The sequence below is a fragment of the Symphalangus syndactylus genome, chromosome 3, assembly GCF_028878055.3.
Source record: "Symphalangus syndactylus isolate Jambi chromosome 3, NHGRI_mSymSyn1-v2.1_pri, whole genome shotgun sequence".
Taxonomy (NCBI): Eukaryota; Metazoa; Chordata; class Mammalia; order Primates; family Hylobatidae; genus Symphalangus; species Symphalangus syndactylus.
In genome coordinates, this window is record NC_072425.2 from 123,419,012 (window position 1) to 123,440,854 (window position 21,843).

The 21,843-nt window shown below is 37.5% G+C and overlaps 1 long non-coding RNA gene across 3 annotated transcripts in view; it reads left to right on the plus strand.

Moving 5' to 3' along the window:
* The window catches only part of LOC134736216 (uncharacterized), a 361,707-nt gene extending 340,135 nt beyond the window's left edge, over window positions 1–21,572 (plus strand). For all 3 annotated transcript variants that reach the window (XR_010120093.1, XR_010120091.1, XR_010120092.1), the window contains one exon: window positions 21,468–21,572. This is a non-coding gene — a long non-coding RNA (uncharacterized lncRNA). The remainder of the gene's footprint in view (window positions 1–21,467) is intronic.
* The last annotated feature ends 271 nt before the right edge of the window (window positions 21,573–21,843 follow it).

A 21,843-nucleotide genomic window follows, 5' to 3' on the forward strand; every position in this document is an offset into this window, starting at 1 on the left:
GATGTCTCTAAAAATAAACTCAGGTTGTCAAAGAAATCAAAACTTTGCCTTCAAGCTTAGCCAGCAAGAGAACAAGTCTTCCCACCCATGGGCTGTGCAGCTGCTCGAAGTAATCCCAGATTTTGAGGGCAGTATGGGGTTGGAATGAATGAAACTGTGAAGCAAAAAGAACTTTGGATTTTGGCTATATGCAACTCAAAAACGTCCTGTAGGAAAGAAGGAGAAAAATTATTTGACTATTTCAACTGAGGCCCAAGATAGGAATTCCTAAGGGAATACTATCTGTAGTGGCCAAGGGAAAGCTTCTCTTCCAGTCTGAAGGTTCATGGAAAGTGAACTGACAACAGACAGGTTAATAGGAGAAAAAAGGCATGCCAAATTTAAGGTACATAGCATGGAGGGAATTTCAGTTGAATGGCTACCCAATAATTCAATGAGTTCCAGATGTTTATATACCCTTTTTCATAGAGGGGTGGGGGATGGGGATGTAGGAAATTAATGAGCCCAAAGAATAATGGCCTGGGACAAAGTTCTTCTGTGCTCTGGGGGAGGTGGAAGAAAGGTGGTGGGGGCGGGGGCAGTGCATAACTTTACTGTGAAAAAAAATTATCTTATTATTCAGATAAATCCTCCCTGGTAATCTTGCAGAGATTAGAATAGTCTCTGAGAAGAATCTCTCAGAAGAATAGATAAAAAGCCTGTCTAGGCAAGGTGACAACTCCTGGAGAACTTCTGTTCTCCAGCTCTCCAGTGGTTAATCTTTCCTGGTTATTGGCTGAGATCTTAGGGAGGGGGTCTTAAGCCAATTGCATTTCTTTTGGAGAGGAACTTTCTTAGATAAAGAAATTCCTAGGAGATTTCCTCCCAGTGCTTCAAGAAAGAGGATCAGAGAGACAGGGAGGCAGGGAAAGGTTGACTAGAGAGCTTGAGGCTGCTTCTTCAGTTCAGCATGTCAAAGCATTATATTTGGGGCTGTCGTTTTCTGAGCCCCAAGATTTCCATTGTGCAGATTTTAAATGTAGCTTTGTCAGCAGCCTAGAGAGTTAGCATGTGATAATGAGCATCAATAGTGATCTGAGTTCTGAGGGAGAAAAAAATGCCAAAGCCCTCAGTAGGATATTTAGGATCTCAAGCTGTGGTCAATCAATATGTGCCCTAATGTAGACATAATGTGAAGATCAAAAGGAAATAAAAATTGAGTTCTAACTTTAGAGATAGTAAAACCATCTGATATAATGTGGCTGTGCCCCCACCCAAATCTCATCTTGAATTGTAGCTCCCATAATTCCCTTGTGTTGTGGGAGGGACCCAGTGGGAGATAATTGGATCATGGGGGAAGTTTCCTCCATACTGTGTTCCTGTTAGTTACTAAGTCTTACAAGATCTGATGAGTTTTAAGGGGAAACCCCTTTCACTTGGCTCTCATTTCTCTCTTTGCTGGCCGCCATGTAATATATGCTTTCCACTTCCTGCCATGATTGTGAAGCCTCCCCAGCCATGTGGAACTGTGAGTCAATTAAACCTCTTTCCTTTATAAATTACCCAGTCTTGGGTATATCTTTATTAGCAGCATGAGAACAGACTTAATACACCATCCTATGTTTGTTGTGCTCTCACCTTCCTCCTCCGTGGCCCTCTCTCGCATTTCAACAGTCACCCTGATGGCCCGTACCCTTTGGCTGCTCTGTCTTGGCCTGCCCACTCAGTGACTGCATACTTCCTCCCACCTGCCTGAGAATCCCAGCTGGTCAAGTTTTGGTTTTGTTTTTTTGTTTTAACTGAGCACCTCCCTAACCTGTACTCAAGACTGATGATACAATGGTGAACAAGACAAAGTCCCTGCCATCACAAAACTTACAGTGAAAAATGACCCTCTCTCTCTCTCTCTCTCTATATATATATATATATATATGTAATATAGATACTATATACTATATATAAAAATAATATAGTAGAAATAATATATGAAATAATATAGTATCTATATTATATATATAGAGAAATAATATATGATAATATATAATAATATAGTAGAAATAATTTATGAAATATATATTATATAGCATGAAATATATATATACTATATAGCATATATATACTATATATAGTATATAGAATTTCATATATTATGAAGAAAAAGTAATATATGAAATTCTAACATATGTAAAATATAGTAGAATTCTACTATATATAGAATTCTGTATATAGTAGAATTTCATAAATGAAGAAAATATAGGGTAGAAGAAAGAGTGTGTGAGGGTACAGAGGTCTCAGAGATATTCTTTCTTCCATTTATACATGTCATACTTGCATGTGGTATATATTCAGAAGTACAAAGAGGTATACAGTTTAAAAGAAGCCTGTGTGTGCAACCTTGGCATTCCAGCCACACAGTACATCCCTAGGAGGCAACCACAGTTAGTGGTTTTTCAGATATCCTTCCAAAGATATTCTACGCATATTCAAGCATAAATTAACTTATATGCTCATGCATATAAAACATTTTATTATGAAAACTTTTGAATATGTAGTAATGTTGAATGGATTTTACAGTAAACATCCATATACTCACCACTTCGATTCTACCACTAACATTTAATAGTTGTTTTAGCATTTATCTATGTATTTATCCACCTGGCTTGGACCATTTTGTGTTACTATAACAGAATACTTGAGACTGGGTAATTTATAAAGAGAAGAGGTTTATTTGGCTCTGATTCTGCAGGTTGGAAAGTTTGGAGGCATGGCACTAGCTTCTGGAGAGGGCTTCTATGGTGCATCATAACATGGCAGAGAAGTTCAAAAGGAAAGTGACACATGTAAAGAGACAAAAATCCCAAGAGTGTCTTGGCTTTTTAACAACCAATCTCCTGGGAAACATTCCCTCAAGAACTAATCCAGTCTCATGAGAGTGAGAACTCACTACCAAGCCATTCATGAGGGATCTGTCCCATGACCCAAACAGCTCCCACTAGATGCCACCTTCTAATATGACCACATTGGGGATCACATATCAACATGAGTTTTCGTGGGGACAAACTATATCCAAACCATAGCACTATTTCTTTAATCATCTCTCTTTTTTAATGCATTTCAAAGTAAATTGCAGATATTACAGCCCTCTAAACATTTCGGTATGTATACCATTAATTTGAGCTCAGTATTTGTTTACATTCTCTTTTGATATAAACTTGAAATACAAAAGTTTTAAATGTCTTTCAATCCATGACCATGCTATGGTTCTACATTTGTTTGCGTCTTTTAAAATTTCTCTCAAAAATGTTTTGCAACTTTTCATGCATTTTGTTAAATTTACTTGTGTGTTTTATGTTTTCTGATGCTACTCATACAGCATCATACTCAATGGTGTGAGACTAAAAACGATTCCAATAAGATTAGGAATAAGATACAGATGCCTGCTTTTGCCACTTCTATGTAACCTAATATTGCAAGTTCTAACCACAGCAATTAGGCAAGAAAAATAAACAAAAGTCACCCAAATTGGAAAGAAAGAAGGGAAGTTATCTACATTCACAGAGAACAAAATCATACATGTAGTCAACCTTAAATATTTGACATAGACACAAAAACAGTTAGCAAAACTGTTAGAAATAATACATGAATTTAGGAAAGTTGCAGGATACAAACTCAACACTCAAAAATTAGTTTTATTTCTATATACTGACAATGAACAATCCAAAAAGAAAATTAAGAAAACAATTACATTTACACTAGCATCAAAAAGAATAAAATAGGAATAAACTTAACTAAGGGGGCACCAGGGTTATATGCCGAAAACTACAAAATACTGCTGAAAGAAATTAAAGACATAAATAAATGGAAAGGTATCTCATGTTCATATATTGGAAGACAATATTGTTAAGCTGTCAATACTACCCAAGGAGATCTACAAATTCAAAGTAATCCCTATCAAAATTCCAACAATGTTTCTGGCATACGTAGAAAAATTTATCCTCAAAGTCATATGTGATCTCAAGGGATCCCAAATAGCTAAAACAATATTGAGAAAGAACAAAGTCGGAGGGCTCACACTTTCTGTTATCAGTATCTACTATGTGGGCACCAAGGCCCTTGTCCCACTAAAGGTTCACTGAAAATCGCTGACATGAAACAGATTGATTAGTAGGAGAAAAGGCATACAGATTTATTTAATGTGCATACACAGGTGTCTTCAGAATGAAGACATAAAGATACAGGGGAAATTGTTCATTGTTATGCTTACGTTCAATGAAGTATGGACAGCTATTTAGAACTATGATTGGACAAAAAGTCTATGATCTAATGTGAATAGACTGAGTGGGGAAATCCAGCAAAGCCTGTCCATCTAGATTCTTTTAGCCTCTGTGAGCATGTATGTCTTCCTTCTGGGTGTGAGGGCACAGTCCTCTCTGGAATGAGGGTCTTAAGATCTACATTCAAACAAGGCAGGTCAAATAATTTCTTTATGGCCAATTTTTACATAGAATATGTTTAGGTTTTATGGCTTCTTTTCAGGAAAAGGGGTTCTGGTTTCTACAACCCAGCTTGAAAAAGAGGGGTTCTAGTTTCTATGGCCAACCTTGGGGGAGGATGGGACTGAGAGACAGGAGGGTAGGGGTAGGTCAGATAAAATCTTTTGTTTCTGAGGTTGCTGCTGACTCCTTCATTTTGGGATATTGTTTTCTGAACTCCAACAACTACAAAGCTACAGTAGTTAAAGTAGTGATACTGGCATAAGTATTGGCATATAAGCAAATGGAATAAAATAGGAAGCCCAGAAATAAATCCTTGCGCATATAATCAAATAGTTTTCAATGACGATGCCAAGATCATTTAATGGGGGTAAAGCATTCTTTTCAAAAAGTGGTTCCGGGAAAACCAGGTATTGAAAACCATGTGAAAGAACGACTTTGGACCCTTGTCTTTCACAATACGTAGACGTTAACTCAAAATGAATTTAATACCTAAATGTAAGAGCTAAAACTGCAAAACTCTTAGATGAAAACCTAGGAGAAAGGCTTTGTGACAGTAGATTTGGCAGTAATTTGGTGGACATAACACTAAAAGCATAGGCAACAACAACAACAAAAAATGATTACATAGGACTACATGAAAATTTATAACTTCTTTGCATCAGATGACAAAACAAGCAGAGTGAAAAGGCAACCATGGAATGGGAGAAAATATTTGCAAATTACATATTTGACAAATAATATGTAGAAAATAATTTCTAAAAGTCTTACAATTCAGCAACAAATACAACTCAATTTTTTTAATGGGTAAATAATTTGAGTAGACATTTCTTCAAAAGAGATATACAAATGGCCAATAAATACATAAATAGATGTCCAGTATTGCTAGTCATTAGAAAAATGCAAATGAAAACCACTTCACATCCATTAGGTTAGCTATTATCAAAAACAAACCAACCAACAAACATAAAACCAGAAAATAGCATGTGTTAAGGATGTAGAGAAATTGGGGTTCAGAGAACCTCCACTCCTCAGCATGAACAGTAGAGCACAGGTTGAACACTAGAAGTAAAGTACAGAAATAATTTGATTGATTGGTTACCGCTAGCTGTTTGCCTCATTTGGATATGTTCTGAACACTTGGCTGCCTGTAACTAGCTGAAGCTATTTGTGAATGTCTAAGACCCTGCTATCCATTACAAAAAATAAACTCTGAAGTCAGGTTTCAGTTTGTTCATATACTGAGTTAGGTTGTAGTTCATGACCTCCTGCTTACTTAGTTTAACATGGTTGAGAATCTTGGGTGCTCTGTCTTGTAGATAGGTACTGGTTAATTCAGGGACTGTAAAACAAGCATTTTAAAAACGATCGAATATATTTCTCACCATTGCTGTGAGGTGACATAGAACGCATGGAAGGTTGTTGGGACAAACATACTGAAAATAGAACTCTGTATCTTTAGCTTCAGACATTACACGGATCACAGAGTGGTCAGAAATAGGATAAGCTATTTTGAATTTAAGAGATACCCTAAGTAACAGGTAAAAACAATTTTTTGACTTTTCTGAAAATCAGCCTGATTGTTTTTCTTTTAATTCATTCTTTAAATAATTACTCAGAAATAAGATTTAAATGGCAAAAATGGATACTCATGTATCTTTCTGAAATATATTTAATTTATATATTTTTTCTACCAAGATGTCCAAAGTACTTTATAACATTATCAAAATGTTTCACCAAATGCCATTTTGCAGAGAATAGGGACATCTTTCAGTGGGAAATAGATAACTGGAGGTAAAATAATGTCTATCGGATTACAAAACAAATTAGAAGTGGAGACCTTAAAGGAAAAAAGAAACGTTACCACATTCTCAAACTGAACATGCCTTATGCCATTTCAGTAGTGCTGAATAGCTCTTTTTGCTGCAAATCATTCTTTATTCCAGTTTTTTATTCTACCTGAAATTCTGCCAATTAGAGATTCATTTTCAATAACAATTCAGTATGAAATAGGAAATAACTCTGGGACTCTGAGGCTGTACATTGTTCACACATTTGTATGATTTAGTTGAACTTATTTCTCTTTCTTTTGCTTTAACTGAACTGAACTGTATTGAAGAAAGTGACAGAGGTTGATGAAAGGGGAGTAGAGAGGAGAGAGATAATTGGAAAAGACTAGGATATTTATAATGATATTATCTGGCTTCCCTACTCTAAGACAGTGGTATGCATCCTGGTTGCATATTAAAACTGCCTAGGGAGCTATTTTAATAGGAAACAAAACAAACTCAAACAAGCAAGCAAAGATCAATGCCTGAGCTCCTCATCCCCTAAGGACAATTATATCTGAATCTTTGTCAGGGACAGGGTGTTTAATTTTTTCTTTTGAAGGCTCACAAGGTGATTTTAATTGAACAACTGAGACTGAGAACTACTCTCTCAATCTTGATGCCGCGGTCATACCTCATACCAATTAAGTAGAATATCTGGAACAAGGGAGCTAGGCATTGGTATTTTTTAAAAGATCCCCAGATAATTCTAATGTGCAGGAATGTTTAGGAACCACTGCTCTTGAACTTACATCAGGATAATCTAGAAGACTTATTAAAACACAGATTGCTAGGCTCCACCCCCAGAGTTTCTGATTCTGCTGGCAGGGTGATTTGCATTTCTAACAAGTTCCCAGGTGAAACTGATGATACAAGTGTGGGAACCATTCCATAGGATCACTTTGCAAAACTCCTTAGCCTTAGGTGCTAAAATTAAAGTTATGCATACCCTACCTAGCAATTTATGCACTCAGTAAATTTATTACAGAATTGATGTTTTAATGCAACAGGTTACATGGATAAAAATGTTTCTTAGCAGTATTATTTTTAATGACCCCAACCGGCAAACAATCCAAATATCTACCAGCAATAGAATAAAAACAATTTACTCAGACAATAACATGACATATAGCAATAACAATGAATAAATACATCTATATACACAGTATGGATGATTCTATATTTTATTTTATTTATTTTTGAGAAACAGCCTGGCTCTGTTGCCCAGGCTGGAGTGCAGTGGCACCATCTTGGCTCAGTGCAACCTCTGCCTCCCAGGTTCAAGCGATTTTCCTGCCTCAGCCTTCTGAGTAGCTGGGATTATAGGTGTGCACCACCACACCCAGCTAATTTTTTGTATTTTTAGTGGAGACAGGGTTTCACCATGTTGGTCAGGCTGGTCTCGAATGCCTGACCTCATGGGATCCACCTGCCTCGGGCTCCCAAAGTGTGGGGATTACAGGCGTGAGCCACCACATCCAGCCTACACAGTATGGATGATTATTTAAAACGTAATGTGGAACAGAAAAAGCCAGACACATATACAAAACACATACAATATTATTTCACTTATATAAATTTTAAGTAAAATGAGCAAGACGAAACTATATTGGTTAGGAATTCATACTTTGGGGTAAATCTAGTTTAAAAATTAAGTAAATTCCCTTAGTATGAGTAGTGGTTTCCTTTCAGGGGTGAGAAAATATTGCTATTGGGAAATGCCTCACAGGGTCATTGGGGTAATAAGAGTATTCCCTCTCTTTACCCAGGAGGTTGTTATGTAGATGTTTTCTTTACAATAATTAAAATAGACTTGTTTTACATATGTTTTTATATGTCTATAATATTTCACCATAAAATAATCAAATGTAAAACAATAAAATTAGGAAGGCCAAGTAACTAGAAGATATTACATAGAATCAAACACTAACTTCAAAGTGACACCAGATGAATCTCAAGTTGTCTATATTAAGGGAAATGTTATGTTTGAAGTCAATTCTATAAAGTAAATGGGGAACATTTTAATTATTTTGTTTGGAAAACTAGAGGAAAACCATTTTCAATTATTTTGATCTTTTGTGAGAAAATGGTGGTAACTAGGGCCTTGTTTGTAAGGTATACTGGTTTGTACATATTGTTCCAGTATAATTATTAATAGTGTCCTCTCACTGTCAAAGCGTTCTCATTTAGACAATGAGTTGTAAGTTTTATTGGAAAAATATGTTTTTTCAATGATGAATTTTAGTCTGTAGAATAATTTTCAACTGAGTGAATGCAGAATGGCTTCTTCATATGTTTATGGTTTTGAAAAAATATTATGCATTTCCAAAGCCATAGCATTTCATTTGTATTACAAACTTGTTTCCTTTCTCTTGATCTAAAAGATTTTGCCTAATGTAATGGTTCTGCTGAAATTAATCACTTTACATGCTTATACTCACCTGTCAAAAAATAAGCTGATTTCTTAAGAACAATGAACAAAGGACATAAATTTATGTCCAGACCCCAAAACAATAATTAATAGTCTACAGCCAATGCCCCCACTTTTAAATCTAAATGTCATTTGCAGAAGTAATTCTCATCATCAGTGAAAATTGGAATCATGCAAGAGAACTGCGAGGAGACTAGAAAGGGGTTAAGAAGCGAGATGAGATGTCAATGCACAAAAAGAAATAAAACTCGGTGCTAAGTTTCTTCTAACTTAAACTTTCTAAGTAAAATCTCCAAGTACAACATTGGGAACATCAAAGTGTTCCCACGTAGTCACATGCCCCTCTTTTCCAACCCACTCTTGAAAAGGAAAAAGCTAAAGCCTTCAGATCAGATTGAAATAACTCAGCAAAATGTATTAACGCTCACCTAATTCTTAGGCCCTCAGGATAAACTCCTATTGACGTCAGCAGGAGCTTTCTCTTGCAGACAGTTGTGAATTCATCCCAATAGGTTTCATCTGGGTTATTTAGAGCCCTGCAATTTTAGGATGGAGCTTCAAAGACCTGACCTGCCACTGCTGAGAAATTGGCATTGAGAACCTGAACCCTCAGGTGGTGAAAGATGCTGCTTGAATTTTGTTATCTGTAATGGAGAAACAGTACGAAAGTTTGCTTGACTCTAGAGGTTGCTCATTTGTGGCCATTGTCTAGTTAAGATTGTGAGCACTGGCCAATAGAAATGATGTTTCTGATTAAAGCGCCAAGAGTCAATTTATGCGCATACAAGCTGTGTTTGCATGTACAGACTGATTTGAGGAGGGAGAGTGAGTTAACCCAGACAGACCTTTTTTTTTGAGACAGAGTCTTGTTCTGTCTCCCAGGCTGGAGTGTGGTGGTGCAATCTCGGCTCACTGCAACCTCCACCTCCTCAGCCTCCCAAGTAGCTAGGATTATAGGCGCGTGCCACCACACCTGGCTAATTTTTGTATTTTTAGTAGAGACGGGGTTGCACCATGTTGGCCAGGATGGTCTTGAACTCCTGACCCCAGATGATCCACCTGCCTTGGCCTCCCAAAGTGCTGGGATTACAGGCGTGAGCCACTTGCACTTGGCCCAGACAGACCTTTTTATAAAATAATATATCAGCCCAGGATCAAGTGGCAAGAAAGAAAAGCCTGTGTAAGCTAGCTTAAGTTAAGGAGAATTTATTTTAGGCTAAAGCAACCTCTCCATCATTTAAGGATGAGAAATGAAATAAAGCCAAGCCACATGGGGACAGACACTAGGACAGAAAAATCAGTTATAAGATTATTCTTCCTGTGCTTCTAAAGCATGAAGTATCCTCCTCACCTTGCCTCCTTTTTTCTCGTTTGGCTTCACATGGTTCCACATTCCTCTACTTGCCCTGATATTTTCATTTTCAATTCAGTTGTCCACAAATAGTCCCTGTGCCCTCAAGGGCAACTTCTCAAGAGAAAGAATCGATTAGTTCAACCCAGTCTACCCACTGTTGCTTCTTATGTTGGCATTCAACCCAAGCTGACTCAGCTAGTGGTGAGGAGTTGCTTCCTACAGAGGGGCTGTGAACGGGGTACATTCTCAGAAAGGCAGAATAGATTGGGTGGGTTCTCCCAAAATGTCTACTATAATAAATTAATACAAATTATTTAAATGTACTATACCCTGGATGGAGCCGTGTATAGATACCCAAAGTGCTGGCCCTTCTTTCCTTGTCTTCCAGGTCAATATGAAATTTAGGAAAGTGGTAACCCACAAATGACAATTGTTATTTCAAATGACAATGTGACAGATTCAGTTAGAGTCTTCAGTGTCCTGCAGTGCAAATATATTCACACACACACACACAAATGTTTTCAAAGTCCAAGGCTTTCTTTCCTCAGAAGGCCTCTTGCCATTCTCTTAATGAAGACTCATGCATTTCTAACACGTTTCTGTTTAATATTCACCCTCTACATCTAAAGTGAAGAGTTGTTTTTAATGTTACTTTAATAATAAAAATATAGTTTAATTTTCCTAGCAAATGCCAAGATTTTCAAAAGATGATATACTTAGGTGCTGCTGAGCCTCTCAGAATAAATTTTAAGAACCAGTGGAGTAAAATCTTAATCAAGCTTTTGTTGTCCTAATTTTCTATTGTTTTGATCTCATCTTTTAGCTAATTTGTTCCCTAAAGTTAGACTATTTGGTGTATTTTCTTTGAAAAGGAAAATAAGTATTGGTTATTTGTTTCAATCCCTTCAAAGTGAGTTTTTGCAAAAATTACATATTGCAATCTACTATTCCTGCTAGAAGATTACAAAAGGCATATCTGGCCCATTTCCAGGAATAATAAACTACTTTTTATGTGACATATTTTTTGGTGTTAACATGCAGAATCTGAAAGCTTGGGGTGCTTTTATCAATATCTTAATGTACACAATTCCCTTTTAAGTTTTTTAGATTTTTCAAGTTTTAATTATCATCATTTAGGGGTGGTAATGAAACTTAATATAGACATTCATTTATTTACTGTTAACCAACTTGACTTATGCCTCAAAACTTATGATCTGGGATGAGGCAGGGAGGTGGCAAGATCTTTCAGTTACTTATCTCTAGCCAAGAGATGTTACCTGTGGCCAAGCTCAGATAACTCAGTTCTGGCCATGAAAGTAGTTTGCCCTTCTAGTAATAACTGTGGCCACTGTTTCTCCTGGCTAAGTCATGGTACACCTGTGCTATGGTTTGAATGTCCCCACTAAAACTCATGTTGAAATTTAATTTTCATTTTAACTGTATTAAGAGATGGGACCTTTAGGAAGTGATTAGGCCATGAGGGGGTCTGTCTTCATGAAAAGATTAATACTATTATCTCAGGAGTAGGTTAGTTATGGCAGCAGTGGGTTCCTGATGAAAGGAGTGAGTTCAGCCTGATTTTTTCTCTCACATACACATGTGTGCTTTCTCACTGTGTGATGACTTCTGCTGTGTTTTGACACAGATGGCATCACATGGTGAGAAAGCACACAGAAGCAGCCCCTTGATCTTGGACTTCCCAGCCTCCATAACTGTGAGCCAAATAAACTTCTGTTGTTTATAAGTTACTGTCTGTGGTGTTCTGTTATAGCAGTAGGAAGTGGACTAAGACAAGCAGTCACTTGATGAATATCTTTGGGAGGTAACACTGGAGGAGATGTCAACTGGTAAAAGTGGTTACCTCTTTGAGTAGGAAGCAGGTTGATGACTGTGGTTTTATTCACTATTTTATTGATTTAATCATTCAACCAATTAAGCAACTATTTTTTTTTTTTTTTTTTTTTTTGAGACGGAGTCTCGCTCTGTCGCCCAGGCTGGAGTGCAGTGGCGCAATCTCGGCTCACTGCAAGCTCCACCTCCCGGGTTCACGCCATTCTCCTGCCTCAGCCTCTCCGAGTAGCTGGGACTACAGGCGCCCGCCACCGCGCCCGGCTAATTTTTTGTATTTTTTAGTAGAGACGGGGTTTCACCGTGGTCTCGATCTCCTGACCTCGTGATCCGCCCGCCTTGGCCTCCCAAAGTGCTGGGATTACAAGCGTGAGCCACCGCGCCCGGCCTTAAGCAACTATTTTTTTAACAAGTGTTTATTGAACTGCTACTATGTACCAAGTACTCTGCTAGGATTCGAAATAAAGAAGTAAACAAAAGAGATATGACCCCTGCTTAAGCTCAGTGGGGAATACAGTCACATAGATAATTTTTCTGTGAAGGGTTACAAGGATCTGTGAGAGAGTATAGGAAGATAGAATAATTGACACTGTGGATCAAAGAATGCCTTTGTATGTGGAAACAGCATTGAGGCAAATAAATGAATGTTACATAGGAGGCAATCAGGTAGTAAGGTTATGAGACATGGAGGAAAATTTTATATATGAAGAACAGAAAAGTCAAAGCACCTAGCCCATAGAAAACACTAGCTAAAATGGCTCAAAATAAGACCGGGGCTGTGGACACAGATCCACATATCCTGGGCTCATAATCAATATTAACCATTGGGGCTTGATCCTAAGTACAATGGAAAACCATCCATGTGTTCAGAGCCATGGGTGAAATTATCTCATTAACTTAAAAAATAATGCTGAAATGGAGTGGAAAGGGTCAGAGATCAAGAGTAAACAGACATTCAGTAAAGTGACTTTAAATTAGAGTGGAGACAGTGGAAATAAGCAAAGTGGGTTGATTCAAGATATCTTGAGAAGAAATATCCAATCTAACAGCAAGTTTGCTTACTTATGGGCATTTAGCTAATAAGAGTGAGCCCCATGATTTGGAATTAACCAGTTGAGTGGATGGTAGTCCCCTTTGCTGAGATGGGGAAGATTGAAGAAAAAGGGTGCTGTGAACTGGATTTTGTCCTCCTTTCCAAAATATTGTATGTTGAAGCCCGAACATCCAGTGTGACTGTATTTGGAGAAAGGCCTGCAAAGGGGTGATAAACGTTAAATGAAGTCACAAGAGTGGGGCCCTAATCCCATAGGACCAGTGCCCTTACAAGAAGAAGACTTGAGAGGTCAATCTCTTTCTCTTCCATGTGAGGACACACCAAGAAGGTAACTAATTGCCTGCAAGCCAGAAAAAGAACGCTCATTGAATCCAAATTGGCTGGACTTTGGTCTTGGACTTCTGGCCTCCAGAACTGTGAGAAATAAATTTCTGTTGTTGAAGCCACTAAGCTGGTAGTATTTTGTTATGGTAGTCCGAGCTGACTAAGAGGTGCTTTGGAGGATGTTTAGAGTTTGAAACATGTGTTGACTAATTGATATAATGGGTCCAGAGCTCAGAGTGCAGTCTAGGTGGCAAATCAAAATCTAGACATTATTAGCATTTAAAAGACATTTGAAGTTACAAGTGAATGAGATTATCTAAAGCAAATGTGTAGATAAAGAGCAAGACTCCTCAGGACTCCTTCCATATAGAGTTTGCTACTAGAAAAGTAGCCAGACAAATAAATTGAGAAGGTGAGAGATTTATTATCAGGAGTTTGTGGTGTTCGGCAAGTCAAAACAAGAAAGCAGAAGAGTACTAGTCAAATATGCTGAATGTTACTGAAACGATAAATAAGAGGAAGATGAAGCTTCCAGTAGATTTGGCAATATGAGAGTAGTGAGCTATGGGAAAACAGTGTTTGTGTAGTGGTGTAGTAGAATCCATATTTGAGTGGGTCAAAGACTAAATCAAAGGTAAAGAAGGGGAGGCATCTTTTAGAGACGTGTGTGTGCGTGTGTGTGTGTGCATGTGTGATATTTGATGGTTGCAGGAAGCAGAGTAATAGGAAGGTAATTGAATCTAATGTGTGCTAATGACTCCCCTGGTTCTGGCCTAGGATGAGTCACAGTTGCTCCTTAGGCAACGAACATGCCTCTATACCTAGTACTCTATAAATGATACAACAAAGTTTCTCACTACCACCTCTTACAGAAAAATTACTTCTGAAATACTGATTTTAGGGTTAGGTTTTCAAAAAATGCACTTCATAGCTATGGCCAGGGTTGTCTACATTTTCATTTCTTTGAAAATGGAATCCTTTGATATGTTCTCCACAGTCCTTCCAGGAATTTGCCTGTGGCCCTGAATCCCACCTACTTTATTTGGGTTTGTTACTTACTTTCAGACTCTCAGAGCAGCCCACCTGCCTCTCTACCTCTTTGTCTCTTATCAGCTTCCAGAATTTCTGTATATGGATTTTTATATCACCTTCAGGAACTTGTTTTCTGCGTACTCTAAACCTCCATGATGACAACTTGACTTCCTGAACTATGTCTCATTAGTTGGCATTTGCCCTCTTTTGGCCACCTGGCATCCATGCCATCTATGGGCTACATGTATGGTGGTTAAGAGCTCAACCCCTGTGGAATAAGAGATGTGGATGTGAAGACCATTCATACTACCTAACAGCTATAAGTCCTTGGTCATATTTAGTTCTCTAAGCCCAGGATCCTTTTCCTGGAAGAAGGAGATAATATCCCTACCTTTTGGGTTACTGAAAATACAAAATGAAATATTGTCCATGAATATTTTAAGCCTGTTGAAGTCTAATTAATAAAAATGATTTTAAAAACTGTTTTCCTTCTTTATTTTAGAAATTAATAACTTTAAGCAGTCTGTAACACTAAACAACAGTCTGCCCTTTGATTGTTTTGTGGCTTAACTCTTTGTTTGTTTGTTTTTGCAAATAGGAGAAAAGAATCTTTACACATTGCTCATTGGCCATGTAGTTAGTTAATCCATGTGGCATTTCTGGACTCAAGAAAAATCACGTTCCCTAAAATACAGTATAGGGAAGAGCACTGACGAAAGAATAAGTAATATGATCAAGTCTTCCCAGAAACTCAAGTGCCGCATTGTACTCTTGCCTTCTTCCCACTACTTCCAGACTCACTACTTCACTCTAGTACTAAGTCAGTATGAGGAGAGCTCTGTCCAATAGCATCATAATACAAGCCACATCTGTGATTTTAGATTATCTAGTAGTCACATTTTTAAATAAATCATTTTATATTCGCATTTTATTCACTATATTGGTTTATTTTTATCAGCTTTATTGAGACAATTGTCATATAATTTATTTAAAGTGTACAATTTAATGGTTTCTAGTATGTTTGCAGAGTTGTTCAACTATCACTACAGTCAATTTTAGAACATTTTTATTATTCCAAAAAGAAACTCTTTGCCATTTAGCAGTCATTCCCCACTTACCTCCCAACGTCTTGCCCAGCCCTAGGCAATCACTAGTCTATTTTCTATCTCTACAGATTTGCCAATTCTCCTATTCTGAACATTCTCTTTTGTAGTTCCCAGGTAGTCAATGGCAGCATGTAGCCTTTTGAATATAGCTACTTTAACTAGCACAATGCATTTGTGATTCATGAGTGTGGTGGTGAGTATCAGGAGTGCTCCTTTATTAAGGAGTATTCCACTGTATGGATACGTTACAGTTACTTACTCGTCTGTTGATGGACATTCGGTTATTTTCAGTTCAGATGGTCATTAATAAAGTTGCTACAGACATTCTTGTACAAGTTTTATTGTAAACACAACTTTTAATTCTTGTTAGGTAAATATCTAGAGTAGGATTGGTGGCTCATAAGGGAAGTATTATATTTAACTTCATGAGAAATTGTCAAACTATTTTCCAAAATGGCTCTACCATGTTAAAGTCTCACCAGTAGTGTATGAAGTTTCCAGTTGCTTCTCATTGTTGCCAGCACTTGGTATGGTCAGTTTTCATTTGTTTGCCATTTTAATAGGTATGTAGGGGTATAGCCACATTTTTAAATGTTAAAAAAAGATGAAATTATTTTTTATAATATATTTTATTTAACCCAGTGTTTCCAAAATAGTACCATTCCCACATGTACTCTTGAGATAGCACGTGGTCAAAGCAAATGGTTAGTTTCATATGGTATATATGGTACTTAGTGTGATAGTACTGAACTGAACTTAGGATGGTCATGTCTATATTGAATTGAGACCCGGAATCTAGCTGAATTTTTCTCTTTTCATTGAGTTTTATCAGTGTTGAGGAAACTCTGTTTTGAGTAGCTGCTTTCAGCCCATAGGATCAGTTTATAGTCCAGATAAAGAAACACATTGATTAATAGCAGGGGTCTGCCTAGCAGGTGTCTAATTCTATCATTGAGAGCAGAAATCATATTTCTGCCTTACAGTCAGGCTCAGATTCAGTGGTGAAAGTAGAGGAAAACCTCAAGGCAATTCATATAAAGCAAAGGTCAAGAAGAACACAGTGAGGAGATAAGATCTAGTGGTCAGTCCAGTGTTTAGACCAAAAAAGAAGGGCTGAGAGAGACATTTGGAGTGAGGGAAAGGGGGAAGCATTGCTCAAGCTTAGAAAGCAAATATGCCATCAGAGAGAGAGAGAGAGAGAGACAGAGAGAGAGAGCGAGCAAGCCAGCCCCCTCAGAAGACCAAGAGACAGTATCAGCAGATGAGTAGTCCAAGCCAGAAGCAAAGTTTTAACAGAGATGTTAGTGATCAGGGGCTGGAAGAATCTGAAAAGCCAGACTTCTTATCCTATTGTTGGTTCAATTCCTAGGACTCGCAAAGACCCACTTGTACATGTTGTTACACCAAAGATCTCTTCTTGAGAGGGACTTGACAAAAAGCCACACCAGTTCTCAAGACCAAAGGGCATAGGGGTAAAAATTAATTGGAAGTTAATCTGAAATAAAGGGAGATAGCAGGCCATGCATAGACAACAGCATTAAAATGTGTACTACAAAAGCCATTTTTACAGATTTCAATGATAGGCCTACTACCAGAAAGGCAGCTGAGCAGGGCCACAATAATGCTTCTGCTGCAGTTCAAGCTATGACTTGTCCAACTGGATAGTAAGAAAGCAAAGCCTGTTGGAGAGAGAGAGGATGCTTAGGGTAACCATATAATTTATTGAGACTGCAAGGAGTTGCTAACAATGCGACACCAGATAATAGACATAATTTGTAACTTTCCTGGGCAAATTAGAGCAAATAGTTACCCTGGGATGTTTTTTCACTGTTATGGACTGAATTGCATCCCCCCAAAACTCACATATTGAAGCCCTACCACTTAGTGTGAATATATTTGGAGACAGAGCTTTTTAAAAATGGTAAGTAAGATTAAATGAGTTCATAAAGGTAGAAATTCTTAAGGATGGGATTGTAATCCAATAGAACTGGTGTCCTTGTAAGGAAAGGAAGAGAGACCTCCTCTCCATATGTGACAAAGAACAGGCTTTATGGTGACACAGTGAAAAGGCAGCTGTCTACAAGTTGGGAAGAGAGGTCTCACCAGAAACCAAGTCAGACAGCAGCTTGATCTTTGACTTTCAGCTTCCAGAAATGTGAGAAAATACATTTCTGTTGTTCAGAGCACCCATTCTGTACATTCTGTTATGGCAGACCAAGACTAAGCTGACTAAGACAATCACAAAATCAGAATCTTCATTTCTTTGACTAGAGCTACAAACAGAGTAGAACAAATGTGAATCAGGCTAATTTTGCTGGCTGCTGCCTGACATGTCCTAATTTCAGAGGAATACCACTGAAGTGGCTCTAGAATTGGAATGAAAACATCTTGAAGATCTGTTTCTAAATAAGGCATTCTGTTTGTGTTCAGGTGGGGCTTCTCTTAAAAAAAATCCAAGCAATATCAGGTATTCTTAGGATGCATTTATTGCTATTCAGTCCAAAGCTATGCACAGAAAAAGTCAGGATTTGAAAGGCAGCACTGAGGGAGAACAGTGGTAAATTGCTTTGACTTCATTCAAATCAAAGCTTACCTCTTTTGAAAGTGGAAAGGCCGTGTGTTTCTGTTTCAATAATAACATTTATTCCTCTAGCATTTGTTATGTTTGTCCTCTATGCCAAACACCATACTACGTAGAAGGGATGTAGAATGAGAAGGATAAATCCTCTCTGTTTTAATCAGTTCAGGTACACGCATATTGTAGAATATCATAATGTTATTTAAACCAATTTATTGACATGGTAAAATGTTTATGATGGTGTTAAATATATTAAAAAGCAAGCTTCAGACCAATTTGTATACTATTTTGAGTGTGTAAATGTTTATAAAACTCTAAATATTATAAATTTAAATATATACATAGAAAGTGTCTGGTAGCACATATACAAACCTGTTACTGATTACATCTGGAGTGTAGAATTGGGACTGGAGGTAGGGAGGAGAGATTGACTTAATTTCACTAAATACCATTTGTAGGTACAGGGTTAATTAATTCAGTCTAGTTACAAAGGAGATGAGTAAAAATAAATGAAATAATGTATTCTAGGTGCTATAACAGAAATAAGCATAGAATTAGACCACGATATAAAGAAGGGAGTGTTCATTTTCATATGGAATGATCAGAAATAACTTTTTAAGGGGAAGTAACGTGTGAGCTAAGTTTTGAAAACTGGATAATAAGAAAGGGAGCAAGGAAGCCAAACATCTCAAGGAAGAGAGAACTAGAGCTATGTAACATTTTAGAATGTTAGAGGATCTGCAAGTGGTCCTCTATACCCACTCTAGTCAGCCAGATATCTGGGGCACAATGCAGGGATTGTGCCCCCATCTCATCAACTTTATCCATGGCAAAGTTGATGAGAGAAGTAATCATAAGCAAATACAAAATTTAGTGAACCATGTTGAGTGTTAAATATTGTGCTATGAGCTTTGTCATTGCAGATGATGGTGAGGAAATTGAGACAAACTTTTAGAAAGGTCGAGGCCGGGCACGATGGCTCACACCTGTAATCCCAGCACTTTGCAAGGCCAAGACGGGCAGATCACTTGAGGTCAGGAGTTTGAGACCAGCCTGGCCAACATGGTGAAACCCCGTCTTTATTAAAAATACAAAAATTAGCCGGGTGTGGTGGTGCCCACCTGTAATCCCAGCCACTCGGGAGGCTGAGGCAGGAGAATCGCTTGGACCTGGGAGGCGGAGGTTGCAGTGAGCCAAGGTCACACCACTGTACTCTATAGCCTGGGTGACAGAGCAAGACTCTGTCTTAAAAAAAAAAAAAAAAAAAAAGGAAAAGAAAGAAAGAAAGTTTGAATAGGCAACAGTATGAAATAGTACAGGAAAGATCAGCCATCAGAGACCTGGGAAGAGATTTGACTATTAGGAGATCATGGTTACCTCTCATAGTGTTTAGTGAGTTGAAGAATGACGGGCATTTTGGGCAATGTTGGTAAACGACAGTGCCACAAGGTGGTTGATCACCATAGGAGCTTAAGTCTCAGGTAGCCTGAGACACAAAATGAGATATTAGGTTGCCTTTAAGCCATATGTAGACTGGAAGTTGCTTAGTCATCATTCTCAGGCTTGGAAGGGAACTTTGCGTAGAAAGTTGCTGGGGAACCTTCAGCTCAAACCAATGCAGCCCAAGTGAGTGGGCCTGTTACAGCTTCATAGCAGGCAACAAAGAAGCTTAGAGCATCTGGGGGAAAGGGCCCTGATGGCTGTGAGGCTAGAAGCAGCCAGGGTAAAAGAGCCCTTGAATAAAATAATTGTCTTTTGAGAGTTTCACAGATAATTAAAAACTTCTGTCCTATAAGGACATTTCTAGGGATGAACATCTAAATATTTTCACGTCTGGCTCTATCCAGACCTATTATTCCCTATAAATGGCCCTTGGTGTGCTAATTCAAATGTCCCATTGAATTCACTTTTGCTTTAAAGGTTAAGAACTAGGTTTTGGCATCAGGTCGATCTGGGCTCAGATCCTGGTTTTGTCACTTGGTTAGGTTATGGGATTTATCCAAGCCTTCACTGTACTACCACAAATTGAAGAGAGTATGTGAATTACCTCCTGAGTGTTCTTTGGAAGTTCCATTGAGAGATAGTATTCATAGGCCTTAGCATAAAGTCATGCAGAAAGTAAGGACCTTAAAGGGGAAAGAAAGCTAGATTTATTTTATTATTATTTTAATAATTTATCTTTTCATAATTTTATCTGACAAGTTTTGCTCTTCCATAAACTCAATATAATTTTTTTCAGGTGCTCAGTTAATCTTGAATTTTAATAAATATTACTGATGGTAAGCTATCTGAAATCCTTTTGGCTATAAATATTATTATTTTTTATTAAATAACAAAACACTAACTGGATATAGAAAATCTTCTATTTTCTGTGACTCTATACTCAAATGTAGTGAATTTATGTATTATTGCTCACATTAGATGTATTTGGAATATTGCTGTGATTTGTCTCAGTATAGTAGAAAATGCTAGTTTCACTTTGAGGTTAGATAGGCTGAGTCTGATTCCTGAAACTGCTACTCATTAATTTTATGGCCTCATGCAAGAGACTCCAAACTAATAAGCGCTAAGATATATTGAGCATTTAGTACATACTAGTGCATTCCTAACTTGATTCTTATAATACACACCTGAAATAAGTACTAATAATTCCATTTTATGAGAATTAAATGCAGAAAGGGATAGAAGCAAACATCATTTGCCCAACATTGCCGGTAAGGAATACATTTGAACCCAGGTCTGTGAGGATGTGAATTCAGGTTTGTGAGATTTGAACCCAGGTTTGTGAGACTACAAAACTCATACTCTTCACTCTAAGTTATGTGCTGTGGCAACCTTTCTGTCAGTAAAATGAAACTAAAGAAACTTATTTTGAAGAGTTATTATGAAGACTGGTGATAACATATATCATTTTCACATGGTGAATGTTCCATAAATGTTAGTGATTTTTAAATTCTCATTCATGTGAACCATAGTAATTTAAAATGGAAAAAACCCTGATATTTTGAAACTTATAATATATTCATAGATTTCCAAATTATCTGGCAATAAAATGCATAACATGGACAGAATCAGTACTGAGAAATTGCAAGAATGTCATATGCAGTGAAGCTTCTGGTTTTCAATAGGGAAAAACTGGTAGAACCACCATTTAGATATTTACAAATAATGGGCAGTATCTAATGTTTAGATTTCTACCAAACGGCCAATTTTACCCAATGTTTGTGGGTGTGTGTGTGAAATACAGAATACCTCACAGTTCAGTTAGAATTTTAATCAACAAAGAATTTGTGTTCTTTTAAAAACGCCTTTTTATACAATAAAAAAATCAAAATATGTTCTCAATGTTTTGTCTAACTCAGTATTCCCTGCATGACCTGCCTTCTAACTGACCATTTTATTCTTCTTTTTGTCTTAATTTTTACCAATTCTCGTTTAGGTGAACTCAAAGAGCACTTTACATGAAAGCAAAGAACGTAACATTTTCAAACGCATCAAACTATGCCAGATGAGATGCAATCTGCTATACATATTTCAAATGGCAAGTAACTATTAGGATTGCTGTGTTTGACTTCAGAAATCGAAAAGAAATAACTAAACTGATGTATTTTTAATAAAGAGTTCAAAGAACTGTGATGATAAATGAGCCATTCCCCAAACTCTAAGTCCTCAGGTTGAATCACTGCTAAATTATCCAAACTAATAGAGAGGAGGAGAGGTGCGGGGCATTGGATGGGTTCAGTCCACTTCATGGCTGCTGCTACCACTCCCTCAGAGCTGGCCTCTCATGGCCAATACCTAGCCTTTCCATTTAG